Source organism: Medicago sativa, chromosome 6 (genome assembly GCF_051527215.1).
Source record: "Medicago sativa cultivar Bolivia chromosome 6, Bolivia_mono, whole genome shotgun sequence".
Lineage (NCBI taxonomy): Eukaryota > Viridiplantae > Streptophyta > Magnoliopsida > Fabales > Fabaceae > Medicago > Medicago sativa.
Window position 1 is genome coordinate 45,085,740 of NC_140754.1, and position 19,431 is coordinate 45,105,170.

At 34.2% G+C, this 19,431-nt stretch overlaps 2 long non-coding RNA genes, 1 other non-coding gene and 2 pseudogenes across 3 annotated transcripts; 4 read left to right on the forward strand and 1 right to left on the reverse strand.

The window, feature by feature from the left end:
• Window positions 1-858: 858 nt before the first annotated feature.
• On the forward strand, window positions 859-2,786 carry LOC146915453 (uncharacterized). Its single transcript, XR_015014604.1, has 2 exons — window positions 859-1,161; window positions 2,534-2,786. It is a non-coding gene; the product is annotated as an uncharacterized LOC146915453 (long non-coding RNA).
• A 2,388-nt stretch (window positions 2,787-5,174) lies between these two features.
• LOC146915454 (uncharacterized) lies at window positions 5,175-7,102 on the forward strand. Its single transcript, XR_015013334.1, has 2 exons — window positions 5,175-5,477; window positions 6,850-7,102. It is a non-coding gene; the product is annotated as an uncharacterized LOC146915454 (long non-coding RNA).
• Window positions 7,103-9,395: 2,293 nt separating this feature from the next.
• Window positions 9,396-9,498, reverse strand: LOC146915455 (small nucleolar RNA R71). Its single transcript, XR_015017223.1, has one exon. It is a non-coding gene; the product is annotated as a small nucleolar RNA R71 (small nucleolar RNA).
• A 1,013-nt stretch (window positions 9,499-10,511) lies between these two features.
• On the forward strand, window positions 10,512-11,144 carry LOC146915456 (uncharacterized; annotated as a pseudogene).
• A 3,429-nt stretch (window positions 11,145-14,573) lies between these two features.
• On the forward strand, window positions 14,574-19,134 carry LOC146915457 (uncharacterized; annotated as a pseudogene).
• Window positions 19,135-19,431: the final 297 nt, after the last annotated feature.

Here is a 19,431-nt window from a genome sequence, read left to right on the forward strand (position 1 = left end):
CTCAAACCATTTTTCACTATCGATTCTCTTTCTTCTCTCAATTAAGAAAATTGCTCTCTTCTCTCACTTAATGCAACAACAACATTCAGGTGAAGGTAGGGAGTTCCGGTGGTGGATGGCCGGCCGGTATGGCGGCACCACCGCGCCGGAACCCTAAAGATCGTTTTTTTATTTTTTTATTTTTTACGGTTCATTCTTCTTTCTTCCTCCTACTACTTCTTCTTTTCATTTTTTTTGAAGAAAAACAACAACAACAACAACAACAACAACACCTGATTTTTTTTTTTAAAAAAAGGAACATTAGATATATCAAAGAAAAAGAAATGAAGGTTATACCCTTTGATCTTGATTGTTGTACGATCTGGATTTGTTACTGGTTTTGATTGTTGCACGAGTTTGAATCTGGATTTGGATCGGTAGTGATGTGGATGAGGCCGATTTGTGATTGTGGGTGTAACACCCCAAAATTGTTATTAATATTTATAAGTATGAGTATATATGAATAACATAATATTTGTGTGATTAACTTTCTTTCTATGTGTGTATGTTTGGTGTGAACATTTTATATGCGTTTCCTTACTAATTAATTAGATTATGATACAAAACTAATTTTCTATAAATAAATTTCTTTAGAATATAAGTTTTTGAACCAATATAATCATTAGTATAATAATACGATGGTTATCAATGGTTTTATTATATATAAATATTGATGATTTATGCTGCCAATAAAAAAAAATAGAAAAAAATAAAATAAAACGTGAGCCAAAGGAGTGAAGTGGTTGTCACGCTTCACCCAAATTCTATATTCCTTCGTGTATATATATACGTATATGGATCCCTAGCATATAAAAAACCTAATTCCTTTTCTTCTTGTACCGCCGCTTCTTTTCACTCAATTATCAACATAGTCAATACCCAAATTCCAGTACAATTGCCTACCTATTGTCCTTAAATTACGAGAGACAATTTGCAAGTTGACATATATTTTCTCCCTAGTTCAGATTTCCCCACGACGCCTTATTTCGTTGACTATATGATCCTGTCCGCAAGCTATTTAAATTATTGGTTGTGCACTGCTACTTTCGGTGGTTGCTGAGTTCTTTCGTGGTTGCTGAGTTCTAATTATTTTCCTTGTGACACAAGGGATCGTCAAACCAGGTATGGGGTGAGAGAGAAGAGTTCGAGATCATGAGTGTAAATTAATTGGGATGAACGGGAAAGCCGTATTTCCCAAAGTTCATTCGGGGCTCACCGCGACGGTTGTAGCCCTTTGAGAGAATAATTAATTAATGTGAAAATTTAGATGTGGGAGGTTAAAAGAAGAATTAGAAACATTATTAAGGTGTTGCTTGATTTAAATTATGTGAATATGTGGTATTTGAAGTCATGAATAAATTTGTGGGTGCTTATGCTTGATTTGCTGCAACTATTTAGATTCATGACTTATTTAATGATTGATATAGATGTGATGTTATGTATTTGAATGTAATTATTGGTATGCCACATGTATATGATAACTATTGGAATATGATTATGTGTGATTTAAAGATGTGATATTCAATGATGTGCTTCTAAATGGTCATGTGTGAATGATATGTATTTTGCTAAATGTCTTTTTGATATTCTTAAATGTTGATTGATTATCATTTGATACTGTTATATTATGATGTTGATATGCTATGAATTAATATGTGCTGTTTAATGCTGTTGATCATTTAAAAGTTTGAAGTTGCATGAGTCGGTCAAAGTTACAAGAATTTAAGAAGTTATCCATTATTATGAGTTGTATAAGATGATCACGTTGTTGTCTAAGTTGTAGGAAGATTGAGTCCATTGCATACTCATTAAAGTTGGGGGCTTTAGGCCCGACAGCCTTTGTGCTCATTAAAGTTGGGGGCTTTAGGCCAGGCAGCCTTTGTGCTCATTAAAGTTGGGGGCTTTAGGCCCGGCAGCCTTTGTGCTCAAACTATGTTGGGGGCTTTAAGCCCGGCAGCTTTATGCTCACTTGTTGAAGAGCCTAATTACGCTCATATATGTTGTTGAATGGTACCACATGCATTTGCATATCAAGAAGTTTCACGATAATTTAAGTTGTTAAGTTGTTAAGAGTGCATTGTCAAGTTGAGTCGTGTTGTCGAGTCAAGTTGTTAAGTTGTGATGTTTTAACGAATTACCTTGTGATGTCTATTAATGTAATTGTGTGAGACGATGAAGGTGATTATTTGTTGATGTTCTTATGAAGATGGTTATTGGGGACTACATGTGTTGTGACTAGTTGGAATTGAATTGTGACATTGTGTTTGTGAAGTTTTTTTTGGTTCTTAAGTTGTAATGATATTTCCTACTGATATAGATTGAGATGATATAGTATATTCTTCAAGGTTCTGAATATTATGTTTGTGATGTGAAACGACTTTGACTTAATTGCTTACGTGTTCTTCTCATTTTTTTTATACTATTACATGTTCTCGGAACTCACCCCTTCGTTGTTTATGTTTGCTGGCTTGGCCCTGCGGTTGCGAAACCGTAGTTATATAGGTTATGAGTCTTGGAGTCAAGTGCATGCCTTTCGTGAGGACTTGTCTTGTGTCGTCGGTTATTTTGGGGAAAAGCACCGCTCTGATAGTGACACGGGAAAAGGGATATGCTTACTTATTTAATTTTGTGCAAGAAAACCATTGTCTATGATGTAAAATGAAACATTTTCAAAAGAAAAAGATTCGATGTTATTATTACTATAATTTTTAATGAAGTGAAATATGAATTATGTTGTTGTGAGTCAATGTGATATCCTAAATTTTGTGGAAGAATTCCTATATCATTAGAGAAGTTTTTATTTGACACTTTCCGCTGCGAATCAAACTCTATTTTTAATTAAATAATAGTAATAATTATTTTTGGGATTTAGGGTGTCACATTAGTGGTATCAGAGCAGGTCTGTCCAATCAGACCACGTGGGTTGGGCTATGCGTCCGTCATGTGTCTGTTGTGGTTGTGTGGGTCCTTGTTAATTATTTTTTTTAACTGTTTTCCCTTTGTTTGTTTCGAGTTCTTTTATGTTTGTGAGATATGACGATGATGGTGTGACTTAAACCTTCCAAACATTAATCATCGCCCATGACTGGTTTTCAAGATTTTTAGAAATGATTATTCCTTCATATGTCTAACTTTATTTATTTATTTATGCTTTACGGTGCTTGTGAATGTTATAGCCATGTTTGCTGCCTCTAAATGTTTGAATTATTTATTTAGATGTTTTTTTATATTTATTTTATATTTATTTTTTGTTGACAAATGGTTAGGAGTTACTTTTTGGAGGGGTTGGGAGTTATTGATAACAGAAGAATACTGAAGTAATTTTGATTTTAATTTTCTTTCTTTCAAAGATAGAAGAACTATGTTAGATAGGCAGGCTGTAGGCATACTGAACCTCAAAAAAAAAAAAAAATTTTGGCCTATTTGAGTTGAGTCAAAAAGAAAAGAAAAGAAAAATTGCTCTTGCGTTATTAGTACCTAAACAAGAAATCGTTTATGTGAGAATGACTTATTTTTGTAACTGGATTTGACTGGCTTTGTCTTCTTCGTTGTCTGTGATATTTTGGTGTGCCTCTTGGATTTACAGTGCATTAGACTGAACATTTTACTTAAGTTTTGGTTTTAATGTAACCTATGATTATACAAGTTGTGTTCTTGCTTTAGTAACCTATGATTACGTACGTTATGTTCTTGCTTTAAGTTCTTGCTCATCTTATCCTGTAGAGTAAGCTTGACAATATTTTTGGTGTTAAAAAAAAAAAAAAACCATGTGATTTTTCTTTCTACTTCGTGATGTTTTATTATTATTCTTTTTCTTGCTGTGTTTTGGGATCAAAAGCGTTATTGGAGATTAGGCTACAAGATGTTATATTGAATAATCTAAATGATTTAGAGTAATTCTTTTTTGCGTTGTTGGGGGAGTTAATTATTTATCTAAACTGTGAAGAAATTATAGAGAATGAAAAGCGTCCCCCCTAGTTTTTTTTAGTTACGTATTCTTTCACTTTTGTTTGTTTATCTAGATTCTATGTTTTGAATATTTATTCAACTAACACTAAATTTAAAAGTGTCTTCCTGCTTTATAAGAAATTATGAATGCTACTCTTGCACTAATTTATTTTGTGTGGAATTTGTTATGTGTTAGTTGCTAGGACTCTGATTTTCGCTATGTGAATAAATTTTGTTGTTTTCAAAACTTGTGACTCACATCATATTTTGAATATTGTGTCCCAAACAAAACTTTGATTTTAATAGTTTTAGTACATAAAGTAATTTTTCTTTTTGATACGTGAAGTTTATTTTGCTTGTTGTACAAACAAAAGATATATGTGACGTGGACTTGTAGTAAGGAGAAATATTTAATTTTTTTTTAGATCATGTTTAGAAGGCAACTGCAGTATCTCTTGGTAGATTTTATAATACTTTGCAGCTAAAAAAGAAACTATAATACATGCTTGGATGAATTGTATGAGAGTAGAATCTCTAGATATTTTATGTTTGAGTAATAATGCATGCTTGTTATGAGTAGAACTATGATGGGTTGGCAGCTCTTATTTTCATCTACTCGGGGTCTGCTGTCATGAATTTAGTTGTTTAAGTTTGGTGTTGAGGCTTATGATGAGTTAGTGTTTGAAATATTTTATAGTTTAAGATATTTAAGCCATAGTTAAATCTATTTTCTCTTGTGTACTGAATTTCGAGGACGAAATTCTTTTAAGGGGGGTAGAGTTGTAACACCCCAAAATTGTTATTAATATTTATAAGTATGAGTATATATGAATAACATAATATTTGTGTGATTAACTTTCTTTCTATGTGTGTATGTTTGGTGTGAACATTTTATATGCGTTTCCTTACTAATTAATTAGATTATGATACAAAACTAATTTTCTATAAATAAATTTCTTTAGAATATAAGTTTTTGAACCAATATAATCATTAGTATAATAATACGATGGTTATCAATGGTTTTATTATATATAAATATTGATGATTTATGCTGCCAATAAAAAAAAATAGAAAAAAATAAAATAAAACGTGAGCCAAAGGAGTGAAGTGGTTGTCACGCTTCACCCAAATTCTATATTCCTTCGTGTATATATATACGTATATGGATCCCTAGCATATAAAAAACCTAATTCCTTTTCTTCTTGTACCGCCGCTTCTTTTCACTCAATTATCAACATAGTCAATACCCAAATTCCAGTACAATTGCCTACCTATTGTCCTTAAATTACGAGAGACAATTTGCAAGTTGACATATATTTTCTCCCTAGTTCAGATTTCCCCACGACGCCTTATTTCGTTGACTATATGATCCTGTCCGCAAGCTATTTAAATTATTGGTTGTGCACTGCTACTTTCGGTGGTTGCTGAGTTCTTTCGTGGTTGCTGAGTTCTAATTATTTTCCTTGTGACACAAGGGATCGTCAAACCAGGTATGGGGTGAGAGAGAAGAGTTCGAGATCATGAGTGTAAATTAATTGGGATGAACGGGAAAGCCGTATTTCCCAAAGTTCATTCGGGGCTCACCGCGACGGTTGTAGCCCTTTGAGAGAATAATTAATTAATGTGCAAATTTAGATGTGGGAGGTTAAAAGAAGAATTAGAAACATTATTAAGGTGTTGCTTGATTTAAATTATGTGAATATGTGGTATTTGAAGTCATGAATAAATTTGTGGGTGCTTATGCTTGATTTGCTGCAACTATTTAGATTCATGACTTATTTAATGATTGATATAGATGTGATGTTATGTATTTGAATGTAATTATTGGTATGCAACATGTATATGATAACTATTGGAATATGATTATGTGTGATTTAAAGATGTGATATTCAATGATGTGCTTCTAAATGGTCATGTGTGAATGATATGTATTTTGCTAAATGTCTTTTTGATATTCTTAAATGTTGATTGATTATCATTTGATACTGTTATATTATGATGTTGATATGCTATGAATTAATATGTGCTGTTTAATGCTGTTGATCATTTAAAAGTTTGAAGTTGCATGAGTCGGTCTAAGTTACAAGAATTTAAGAAGTTATCCATTATTATGAGTTGTATAAGATGATCACGTTGTTGTCTAAGTTGTAGGAAGATTGAGTCCATTGCATACTCATTAAAGTTGGGGGCTTTAGGCCCGACAGCCTTTGTGCTCATTAAAGTTGGGGGCTTTAGGCCCGGCAGCCTTTGTGCTCATTAAAGTTGGGGGCTTTAGGCCCGGCAGCCTTTGTGCTCAAACTATGTTGGGGGCTTTAAGCCCGGCAGCTTTATGCTCACTTGTTGAAGAGCCTAATTACGCTCATATATGTTGTTGAATGGTACCACATGCATTTGCATATCAAGAAGTTTCACGATAATTTAAGTTGTTAAGTTGTTAAGAGTGCATTGTCAAGTTGAGTCGTGTTGTCGAGTCAAGTTGTTAAGTTGTGATGTTTTAACGAATTACCTTGTGATGTCTATTAATGTAATTGTGTGAGACGATGAAGGTGATTATTTGTTGATGTTCTTATGAAGATGGTTATTGGGGACTACATGTGTTGTGACTAGTTGGAATTGAATTGTGACATTGTGTTTGTGAAGTTTTTTTTGGTTCTTAAGTTGTAATGATATTTCCTACTGATATAGATTGAGATGATATAGTATATTCTTCAAGGTTCTGAATATTATGTTTGTGATGTGAAACGACTTTGACTTAATTGCTTACGTGTTCTTCTCATTTTTTTTATACTATTACATGTTCTCGGAACTCACCCCTTCGTTGTTTGTGTTTGCTGGCTTGGCCCTGCGGTTGCGAAACCGTAGTTATATAGGTTATGAGTCTTGGAGTCAAGTGCATGCCTTTCGTGAGGACTTGTCTTGTGTCGTCGGTTATTTTGGGGAAAAGCACCGCTCTGATAGTGACACGGGAAAAGGGATATGCTTACTTATTTAATTTTGTGCAAGAAAACCATTGTCTATGATGTAAAATGAAACATTTTCAAAAGAAAAAGATTCGATGTTATTATTACTATAATTTTTAATGAAGTGAAATATGAATTATGTTGTTGTGAGTCAATGTGATATCCTAAATTTTGTGGCAGAATTCCTATATCATTAGAGAAGTTTTTATTTGACACTTTCCGCTGCGAATCAAACTCTATTTTTAATTAAATAATAGTAATAATTATTTTTGGGATTTAGGGTGTCACAGTGGGTTTATGGAATTGGCTAGTGTTACTGGAAATTGCAGGTTTTGATTGAGTTATGCGTGTGATGGTTTTGCAGGTTAATGTTGTTTTCGATCTGAAATTGGTTCCTATGTGGTTCTGATACATGAAAGTTGGGGTCAAAAAAATGGCTTTGTGATTTTTGATGTAATTGTTTGCAGGTTTCGGCTGGCTGGAATCGCGTCCCTTGAAACTGTGATTGCAGATTCCTTTTATAGCTTTATGGTTTGAGAAGAAGAGGAAATAAAGCGTTGTAGAAGCAACGCATTTTGACCCTGGAAAATAGCCAAGAAAAGTGGTGCAGCAAGGACAAATTTTTGGACACTGTTGACGCATTTTGGACCCATTAAAAATGATAAAGTAAAAAAAAGTTAGTAAAAAAACTAACAAACGTAATTATACTAAAAAAGGAAAAGGATAAAATAAAAAATTAAATTAAGAATTAAAATAAAAAACTACGAATTACAATTAAAATTAATTAAAAACAATAAAAGATGGAAATAAGGACTAAAAATAAAATTAAAGAGAGAAGAGGGCCCGACTCGGAACCAAACATGAGGTATTTTAAAAATAGCTCTCTGCCGAATTTTTCACTGAAAAGTCAGAGACTATTCATGATCAAACGGTGAATGAATGAAGGACCTTAGGTCAAAAATTGGGGAATGATAGATGCCCCTATTTAAGTTTCTTCGTCTGGAGATTTGAAGATGGAATCTTTGAGTTGACGGGCCGAAGAGACTTAAATACAAAGTACACCAATTTTGAACCTAAGATATTGTGAAATGCTCATGATGCGAGTATGAATGCAGGAAGAAAGGATAATTTGACTGGATGAAAAACAACAACGGGATACCCAAGTTTGTTAAAGAAAGGGATCTGATACCGTATTGGTTTGGGACAATTGCTTAATGAAGACAAAACTTTTTAGCGACATCTCTTGAACAACTATGATGGGGATGACACTTTTCATAAAAGGGTTCAAGCTCTCCTTTTGTCGGAACTAGCCGCTTGAAATTGATTAGCGACGTCTCCGGAATAGATAAACTGGGGACGACACTTTTGAAATTGACTTGATTAGTGACACCTCTTGAACAACTAAGATGGGGATGACACTTTTGAAATTGAAATCGATTAGTGACATCACTTGAACAGCTATGTTGGGGATGACACTATTGAAATTGATATGATTAACGACGTCACTTGAACAGCTATGCTGGGATGACACTTTTGAAATTGATTTGATTAGCGACTTCACTTGAACAACTAAGCTGGGGATGAAACTTTTGAAATTGAAATTGATTAGTGACATCACTGGAACAGCTAAGCTGGGGATGAAACTTTTGAAATTGAAATTGATTAGTGACATCATTGGAATAGGTAAGCTGGGGATGCCAGCATTGAAATTGAAATTGATTAGTGACATCACTGGAACAGCTAAGCTAGGGATGACACATTTGAAATTAAAATTGAAATTGATTAGTGACATCACTGGAACAGCTAAGCTGGGGATGACACTTTTGAAGTTGAAATTGATTAACGACATCACTTGAACAACTAAGCTGGGGATGACACTTTTGAAGTTGAAATTGATTAGCGACATCACTTGAACAACTATAATGGGGATGACACCATTGAAATTGACTTGATTAGTGACATCACTTGAACATCTATGCTGGGGATCACACTATTTGATTAGTGACATCATTGGAACAGCTTAGCTGGGGATGGCACTTTTGAAATTGAAATTGATTAGTGACATCACTGGAACAGCTAAGCGGTGGATGACACCATTGAAATTGAAATTGATTAGTGACATCACTGGAACAGCTATGCTGGGGATGACACAATTGAATTTCACTTGATTGGTGACATCACTTGAACAACTAAGTTGGGGATGACACCATTGAAATTGATTTGATTAGTGACATCACTTGAACAACTACACTAGGGATGACACTTTTTTGAAATTGATTTGATTAGTGACATCAATTGAACAACTATGTTGGGGATGCCACCATGTGAAATAAAAGACTATTGTCAACTATTACAGAACTTACCATTTGCAAGTTGGTTCTATCACTTCCTGGGACCAAATGAGGCAAGCATTCCTTGCCCGATTCTTTCCCCATAGTAAAACTGTTCAATTAAGGAATCAAATTACATGATTCACTCAAAAAGATGAGGAATCTCTTTACGATGCGTGAGAGTGTATCATTGAAATGCTTAGGCTTTTCCCCATCATGTTCTAGAGAAGTGGCTTATTATCCATACTTTCTATAATGGTCTTTTGTTTACCACAAAAATAATTGTTGATGCAGCTGCAGGTGGAGCTTTGATGAATAAAACATACACAGAAGCATATGCTTTGATCGAGGACATGGCCCAAAACCACTATCAATGGACAAGTGAGAGAGCCATCACTGTTGTTACTCCTCCATCATCTAAAAAAGAGGCAGTATGTACGAAGTTTCTACCCTTGATCATCTATTTGTTAAGGTGGACACACTTTTTCAAAAATTTGATAAATTAAGTGTAAATGTTGTCACATCTTGTCATGTTTCACCATCATGTGAAGTTTGTGGAATACTTGGTCATACTAGCGTTGAATGCCAACTAGGTAATACTGTTGAAAGTCCCGAGCAATTAAACTATGATCAATATAATCAAGGGATGAGGTCAAACCAAAATTTTTATAATAAAACTCCTCAAAATCCCTTTGGAAAACAAACAACACCACCCGGTTATGCAAACAACCAAAGATTCCCTCAAAAATCCAGCTTGGAAATTTTACTAGAAAAATGTGTTATGGATCAATCCAAGCAATTTCAAGAACTTAAAAATCAAACTTGATTTTTGAATGACTCTTTTGTCAAGCTTACATCTGAAGTGGACTTCATTGCTACTCACATTAAAATGCTAGAGACTCAAATCTCTCAAGTAGCCCAACAAGTAGCTACTTCCTCTCAAACACCCGGAGTCTTTCCGAGCCAAACTGAAATCAACCCCAAAGGCCGTATAAATACTATTACACTTAGGTGTGAAATCCAAGATAATTGAGGGTGAGATAGAGAGTGAAAAGCCACAAGGTGAGAAAGCCATAAGAGAGAGTGAGAAGCTAATTGTCCCAACACCTTATAAGCCAAAAATTCCTTTTCCACAAAGACTTGTTAAACCTAATCTCGATGCGCAGTTTAAAAAGTTTGTAGACATGCTGAAAAAATATACGTCAATGTTTCTTTTACTGAAGCTTTGTCTCAGATGCCTCTTTATGCAAAAAAATTGAAAGATGTTTTATCAAAGAAAGGAAAAATAGAGGATAATGAGACAATAACTTTAACAAGAGAATGCAGTGTTGCCATACAAAAGAAATTGCCTCCAAAGCTCAATGATTCCGGTAGTTTTTCCATCCCTTGTGTGATTGGGAAGGAAACCATTAAGAAAGCCATATGTGATTTAGGGTCTAGTGTTAACTTGTTGCCCTTGTCCCTCTTGAAGAGGATTGGTATAGGTGATTTGAAACCCACTAAGATGACCTTGCAGTTGGCCGATCGTTCCATTATCTATCCGGTCGAAATTCTTGAGAATATCCCCATTAGTGTGGGAAAGATTTATATCCCGACAGATTTTGTGGTAGTAGACATCAAAGAGGATTCCGAAATTCCAATCCTTCTAGGAAGGCCATTCCTCGCTACTGCGGGTGCTGTTATTAATGTTAAGTATGGTAAGATAGTTTTTCATGTAGGTGATGAGAAGGTAGAGTTTGAAATTGCCAAATTGATGAAGGGTCCCTCTATTTTTGATTCATGATGTATGATTGATGTGATTGATCATCGTGTGAAAGAATGTTCTTTAGCATTATCTGTACACAATGGTCTACGTAACCCACATTGAGAAACATAAACTCTTTTCATCGTCAAGCTAATGACTTTAAACGAGCGCTTCGTGGGAGGCAACCCACGAGTTTAATTGCTTTTGTTTTGTTTTGTTTTGTTTGTTTTGTTTTATTTTAATTTGTTTTATAGGTACTTTTCCAAATTCGATGCGAAAAAGCGGAAAAAAAAAGAATTTTTTTTTGCCTAGTTTGACCAGAAGCTTGGCACGGCCGTGCCAACCCATCAGCAAAAAAGGAAAAAAAACGAAAAAATTCCAGAAGTTTGGCACAGCCCGTGCCTGTGGAGGCACGACCGTTCTACCACAACACCAAAAAAAAATTCTTTTCTTCTTCCCTCTTCTTCCTCATTCAATCACCACAACTCTTTCTTCTCTCAAACTTCTCTCTAAAACCTCAATAACAAAAATCCTTCAAACCTCCATAACTCCACCGAAACTCAACCAAATCAAACAATTTCTAATCGAAACATCATTCCAAACATAAAACAACCATCAAAATTCGTAACCTCTTTAACACTAACCCAAAAACCATAATTTCTTCACCAATCTCCATCATTAAACTCAAAAACCATAATTTAACCCCAACCCCATCACTAAACCAACATAATCTTACCAAAACATAACCTTCACCCAAATCAACCCAAGTAAAACTAGGTGAATGACTTCAAAGAGAAAAGGAAAGGAGGAAAAAATTTCTTTATGTTGGTACCAACCTACAGGTACAAGAAGATCATGGTGATGATAGTGATGATGAGGTTGAGGTAGATGCTCACTTGCACGATGATGCGGTGCACCATGACCATGAAGCCGGTGGACAATATGACAATGAACGATGGACATGGATGCATAATGAAACTCTAAGGATAAGCATCAAGCAAAAAAAATAAGGTGTTGAAATCTTTGGTCTGCGGAATGATATCCAAAGGGATAATCGTATGCATGAAGAAAATAACCATAAGCTCTTGAGGATGATGCAGCACCTTAACCTCCACGGACCCCCTTATGGACTTAAATAAATTGTGAGCTTTCCTCTTCCTTTACTCTTCTCTTCTCTCCTATTCTCTTCTTCTTCCTTTTCCTTTCTCTTCTTCTTCTTTTTCTTTTCTTTTTCAAATCATTGAGGACAATGCTTCTCCCAATGGTGGGGGGAGCCAATAAAGTGTCTTGTCTTATTTTAATTAAGTGTCGTGGTGTTTCCAAACTCCCTTGAACTTTAATTCTTTTGTTATGTTTTTATTGCGAAATGCTTGGAAAGCGGCTTGTTTTTATTGTAAATTATGACATAAATTTTTTGTTGTCTCTTCCCAATTGGCTGTTTCATGTACATGAAAGTGATTTCTTGAGTTTTAAGTGTTCTTGCTATACCCACATCTTGTTTTATTGTGAAAATTCTCCAATGAGAAAAGCACATAATTGCAGTCTTTTAAGGAACATGTTCTAACTTTATTGGTAAATTGAACCCTTAAAAGTCTTCAGCGTAAAAGTAGTATAATTTTGTGTGGGGAGAAAAGACTTGAAAAATAATGAAAGTGACCAAGTGCCCAAAACTGGTTGGTCACTAAGACATTTAAATGATCAAGTGCCTAAAACTGGTTGATTATCAAGGGGTTGAGAACAAATATATCTTTAGAGGAGACATCATTGGATCTGGGGGGAAATGATACCCCCTCGCTGACTTCCCACGTAAAGGTGGTGTTTTCCTTGACAATAAAATATAGCTTCTGTGATCCCTTCTTAAAAATGTCAAATGATCCATTGATCATATAATTCCCACCTCTCTTATATGAAATGAAGACATGACTTTTCTCAATTACTTTAGTGTTAGGGTTAGAACCTGTTTCTCATAATATCTGTCTTATATAGGAGCAAGAAAAGGGTTGGACTACAAACACACACTCACTTGAGATTTGTTGTTGGGTTGAATAGGATCACAAGGAATATTTGAAGTTGTGATTAGTGTACACTTAAAATTAAGCCTTAGAGGAGACATAAGTTTTTAGTTGAATTGTCATATGTTAATCTTTTTATTGCTGCTGTGTTTATGCCTTTTGCTTGAGGACAAACAAAGATTCAAGTGTGGGGGGGTTTGTTGAGTCAATAATTAGTGTTTTTTTATATAATATTTGAGTCCATTTTATTTTGATTTGATTCCATTTTATTTAATATTATTTCCTTTTTAGAACTATTTTACTTCAATTGCAAGTTATTTAATTTCGGGAACAAGTAATTGAAAGATTGAGTCTTGGAGCAAAAGAAAGAGGATTTGGAGCTGATTCGGGTCAAAAATAAGAAGATTGAAGACAAAAATACATTTTCCCCAAGTCAGAAGCTTGGCACGGCCCGTGCCACCAACCACAGGGCCGTGCCACCTCCCAGAACACTCTTTTGCTGCTTCTGCTTCAAAGACAAGCTACCTATTAGTTTATTTCTGACCTAAGAGCCCATGGTTTCTTCTGGAACATTCTAGTGATGTAATGCTTATGATTTAAGTCATTGGAAAATATAAATAGAGTAGCTAGCTATCACAACAAATCATCTTTTGTTCTTGGAATTCAGTAGTGACAATTGTTTTCTCTTAATAAAAGTTCTTCTTATTATTATTTTATTTTATGTTCTTCTTCTCCTCCTCTTCTATGTCTACGATGAACATGAGTGAGTAGACTCTTCTTGTCTTGGGATTGTTGGGTAAGTCTAAATGACATAACCCTAATCAAACCAAGCCTCGAACCCAAATTTTAAATAAATCTACTTTCTAATCTAATTCCACCGTTATTATAATGAATTAACAAATATCAAAGTCATGAAGCGAAAGTGGAGGGTTAATATTTGTTAATTCATCATCTCAAATATCAATTCATAAAGTGAAAGTGGAGTTTTGATATTGGAACAAGTGAAATTAGACAAGGATTGCGAAACATGAGAATAGTCTAGCAAACCTTGAGACAAATAAAGTTTTGTTCTTCAAGGATTCCAAAGGCAATCAACCATGAGAATAGGTGTGGTTGCTAGAGGAACACACTCACTGAAACCGAAAGGAGATGTGATAGGCTTAAGAGAAACTTGTCTTCAGAAAGTAAATCCAATATAACATTCTGGTTTAGGGTTTGTTTGTGAAGGGTTTGTTATTTAGATGAACCAATAATCCTAAGGCGCTTTTTATTATTGTTATTTTCTTTTAATTAAAAATCCAAACTTTTCAACTCAAAACTCTTTTCTAATCATTATTGAAAGTTAATTGAATTCATAACTCCCTGTCGGAACGATACTCTTTTATTACTACTTCGATAAACCGTGCACTTGCGGATTTATCACATCAATAGTCATATTGAGTCTTAGGATGTTTACATCTAGTGGTGAGATTTGAATACTTTGTATTCAATGGTTTAGGATATTGATATCCAGTGGTGAGATTTGAATACTTTGTATTCAATGGATTTGATGTTTTTGTTGCATCATGAGGTGACGACCTTTGTTGTTGGTGAAGGTACCGCATACATCTAGAAGAGTCTAGAACATTGCATGCATTTGTATGGTTGATGAATTGTGTCATAATTGAATATGTGACTTGGTGAATTTGTACATTGGTGAAATTTGTTTAATGTTATGATTTATGTGGATTAGTGTATATGTATATTGGTGCACTTTGTTGATGGTTGTAAATAAGTGAACTATGCTCTAAATTGCATGTCTTATTTGTTTGTGCTTATACACTAGGTGAATCTATTTGATGATAATTATTTTGGTAATAGTAATGAGGTGAGAATTATATATATATATATATATATATATATATATATATATATGATGTGGTGATTCCTTTGATAATGATAATTGCTTGCTTATAACTTTGAAATGATGAATTGTACTTGTTGAGTTAAGTATGCTAAATGAAGAATAAGGTGAGTAATCCTTCATTGATTGATGTTGTTAAATGATGAGCTTATGTCAATGACTTGATTAGAGATTGAATATGCTTGCTATGCTATGTTAGTATTGTGATAGCTTGATGTGCATGGAATGGGGGATAATAATCACGTGATGTTAGTATTCTATGAGGGATGGGTATGTATGTAACACCCCAATTTATAATATTAATTTATTAGTATTATTCTTATATAATATTTGTAAATTTAGTATCAATAGAGAAACTGTCTGTTGGGTGTTTTTTATAAAAAAAAAATTGGATTGTGGGCATTGAGCAAATAGATGGGTTAGTTAGTTGTGGAAAAATAGGAGATCATGAGAAATTAAGGAGAAAGTGAAATTTTTAGCAAATAGGAGAGAATAAAGGTGTATTAGTAAAATGGAGATTTAATTAAGTTAAGTTAAGTAGTGTCTCAATTAATTAAATAGAAGGAGGTGAAAATAGTAGAGCTGAATAGTTACAATAGAATTACTAAAAAAAAATCTATAGGGGTGTGCAGAGAGTAAGCCTGTTAAAAAGATTAAGCTGTTAAAAAGATTAAGTGAGAAACAAACTCAAATGGTAGTTATAAATAGAGGAGAGCATTAGTGAACTAAGGTGACAACAAAACAGAGAAAGAGATAGCAAAGCAAAAGAAACGGGTTGAGAAGAAAGAGGCAAAGGAGGCAAAGAGATAAGAGTTTAGGGAGTGATTCAACCGTAGGAATTTATCAATTCGGCATACTAGAGGTAAGGGGGAGTCTATATTCCCCATAAGGGTTGTATGAACATATGGGTAGTGCAGGATTTTGTTTTCCATTTTTTTTTATGATAATTGATGTTAAATTTGTGCTCTAATTTATTGTTGTGATTTTGGGTATATGATTAATTATGAATCCATGGTGTTGAAGTGTTAAATTTATGTTTTCATTCATCTGTATGTGTGCGTATTTTTATTGTTTCAATTCTTCATGTTTGTTTCCTTGAATATCCTTTGATTTGATTAAGACTATAACCTACCAACTAGCATTGATGCTTAATGAAGTTTCCTTGTTAGTAATTAGAGTGATACGAAAAACAACAAATAGATTTAAATTGTATAACTTTTAAGATCATTGTAATGTTTTTCTTAATTCTATTGCGGTACTGGATAATATAATTTAGAGTTCGATATTTCTCCGGTCTGATGAGTTTCAAATGCTACTTGTTGTCTTGGTTAATTGGTCTATCTAGAGTTTTTGGCCATTTATGTTTGTATAAAAAATGTTTATTTTTGAAGGAGTATAAATAATGTTTATTATGATTTCGGTTTTCGACGCGACTTGCGTATGTTATATTATTAGCAGATAAATTTTAATTAGGCATTCTGTGCAACATAAGAATCCTCATGTTTTTTTTAGGTTCACTAAATTTTCGTGTTTTATATATTCTATAAGTTCTGTTTAGAGAGAAGGTCCCAGCAAATCCCTAGAAAGTAAAAGAAAGTCTGAATATTAAGATGAACAGGAACTAAATCATGAGCAAACCAATTAAATATATCTATATTTATGTAAACTAAGAGGAAAGATAGTTAGCATTATCTTTGATTTTGTAATAGTACTATACCAAGCTAATACTACGATAGGTTGCATTAGAGTAAGGACCATATGTGCACTTCATGTTGTAGTTATTCATGTCACAAAAGAGAAACTAGGTACAATGTGATTCTTACACACACGCCTTTGTGAATAGTATAGGCACTATATTTGGAAATTCAAAGTTCTAATTTCCTGTGACCCACGTACTTGAATTTTGGTGTTTAAGTGGATTGATTTATTCACGGATTAATAGTGCTAATAATTTGGTATGAGCCATGATGAATTATCCAATGATGTATATTTAATGATGTGTAATTGATGTGTGAATTAACGATGCAAATTAAATGTATTATTTGACTGTGTTGATATAAAAATGTGTATATATATAACGATTAAAATAGTAAGATAATACTGACATATGATGTTGATTAATGACGAAATGATGATGTTGTATAATGTTGATTAATGACGACGTAAATGATGAGTCTGATAGATAAATACTCTTGTATTTGTGAGTTATTGATGACGTATTAATATGTGGTATTTAGAGAGTCTTCCCTCATGCATCATATCATCTTTAGGACCATGTTGAATGACGAATGTTGTATGTATGTTCAGTAACACAACTCTGACATACAAATGTTGATTAGAAACCGGTACCGGCATGCATATAAAGTCGAGTTAGGGACATTGGATACATAATTGCAAGTCTATTTGAAGATGTGTGATTAAAAATGTGTTATTTAAAGATGTGTAACTATTTAAAGATGTGTTATTCAATGATGTGCTTCTATAAGATTATGTAAGTAAGATTTATATTTTGCTAAATGACTATTCAATATTCTTAAATCTTGTTGATGCTTACATGTCATTATAAGATGTTGACTGATGCCTATTAATTTTATTAAATGAATGCATGTGTTTAAATGTGAATATTTCCTAACTGTGATGTATACATGCCTAAATGCAATTGATGTGTCTCTTATCTGAATCTATACATGTGCTTATGCACCTCTTGTGTTGGATATATTCTCACTCTCTATTTGGACTGTACCCTTGGTTGGTACAGATACGCACGAAGAAGAAACTTAGGAGCCTTTCTCGTCGTTTTCTCTCGCTGCTTGGAGTCTTTTATTTTATTTTGGGTCAAGCTCTGATTCTGTAACACTAGGGATTGGGGTTTATTTTTAATTATTATATTTTTATTTTTTTTGGAATTCATTATTTGAACTCAGTTAATTTTTAAGACAATGTGACAATATTTGAACTTATTTTCCGTTGCGATATTTTTAATTTATTTGAAGTGATTTTTGAATGATGAGAATGTGTGACACCCTTGTGTGTTGAATTGTTATTTGTATTTTAATTTATAAAATGCTTGTTGGGATTAGGGTGTTACATAGTTGGTATTAGAGCAGGTCGGTCCATCCGTCCTAGACTTTTAAATGATATTTTGCCCTGTAGGTGACCAGTGTATATAACACTGTAGATCCCTAACTTTAATTGTTGCCTGATTTTGACGAATGCAGATAAGAAACGACTGGAAGAAACGACCAAGCAATTGCTAATGCCATGACTGCAGTGGCTCAAGCCTTGAACAATGCGCTACAAGGACAGCAAAACCAGCAAGGGGAAGCTGACGAGCTTTGTCTGGACAGGTTTATGAGAAACAACCCGCCTACCTTCAAGGGGAGGTACGATCCTGATGGTGCGCAGAATTGGTTGCAAGGGATCGAAAGGATCTTCAGGGCGATGGTAAGCAGTAATGAACAGAAGGTCAGACTAGCGACACACATGCTGGCAGAAGAGGCTAAGTTCTGGTGGGGGAATGCTCGTCAAAGGCTTGAGGGTGCAGGAACTATGGTTAAATGGGAAATTTTCAGAGAAGAATTTTTGGGAAAAATACTTTCCTGCTGATGTGCGTAACAAGAATGAGATTGAATTCTTTGAACTGAAACAAGGGAGCATGACAGTGTCGGAATATGCAGAAAAATTTGAGGAATTGTCTCGGTTTTGTCCCTACATCAATGCAGCAGAGGCAGAGGTTTCCAAGTGCTTGAAGTTCGAGAATGGACTACATCCTGAGATCAAGCAGTTTATCGGGTATCAGCAAATTCGCCAATTTTCTTTGTTGGTAACTGCGTGCAGAATTTACGAGGATGATAGCAAACCAAGAACTAGTCATTACAAGGCGGTTAGTGAGAAGAATGGGAGAGACCAAAGCCGGGGTAAGCCATATAACATCCCAACTGATAAAGAGAAGCAGAAGAAGGGTACTGGTGAGAAAGAAGCTAGTGGGGAAGATGTTCGTTCCCCGCTGAGATGTTTTAACTGTGGTGATCCGGGTCATCGTGTGACTGAATGTAAAATTGGTGTTAAATGCTTCAACTATAATGAGCTGGGTCACATCAGTACACAATGTCACAAGCCAAAGAAAGATAAATTTCGGGGGAAGGTGTTTGCCTTGAGTGGAATGGATGAAGTTGATGTCTCGGGTTCAGATAGTTGATTCGAGGTACATGTATCATCCTTTTGACTGTCTATGATGGTTAAGATTCTGTTAGTGTCCTTATATATATGAATGTGAAGTAAAGAGTGAAAGTTGAATTTTTGATTTAAATTTATTGCGTTGAAGTTACAGAATAAATAAGTAAACAGGGTTTACCTGCTATAGCGTTTGTTTAGAGGGGAAGTTCTAGTCTTTAAAGTGAAATATACAATAGGTAATTATATTATGTCAAGGAAAAGAATGTTGTAAGACTGAAGGGTCAGACAAGAGCATCTAGTACAGGGCTATTACCTTCAG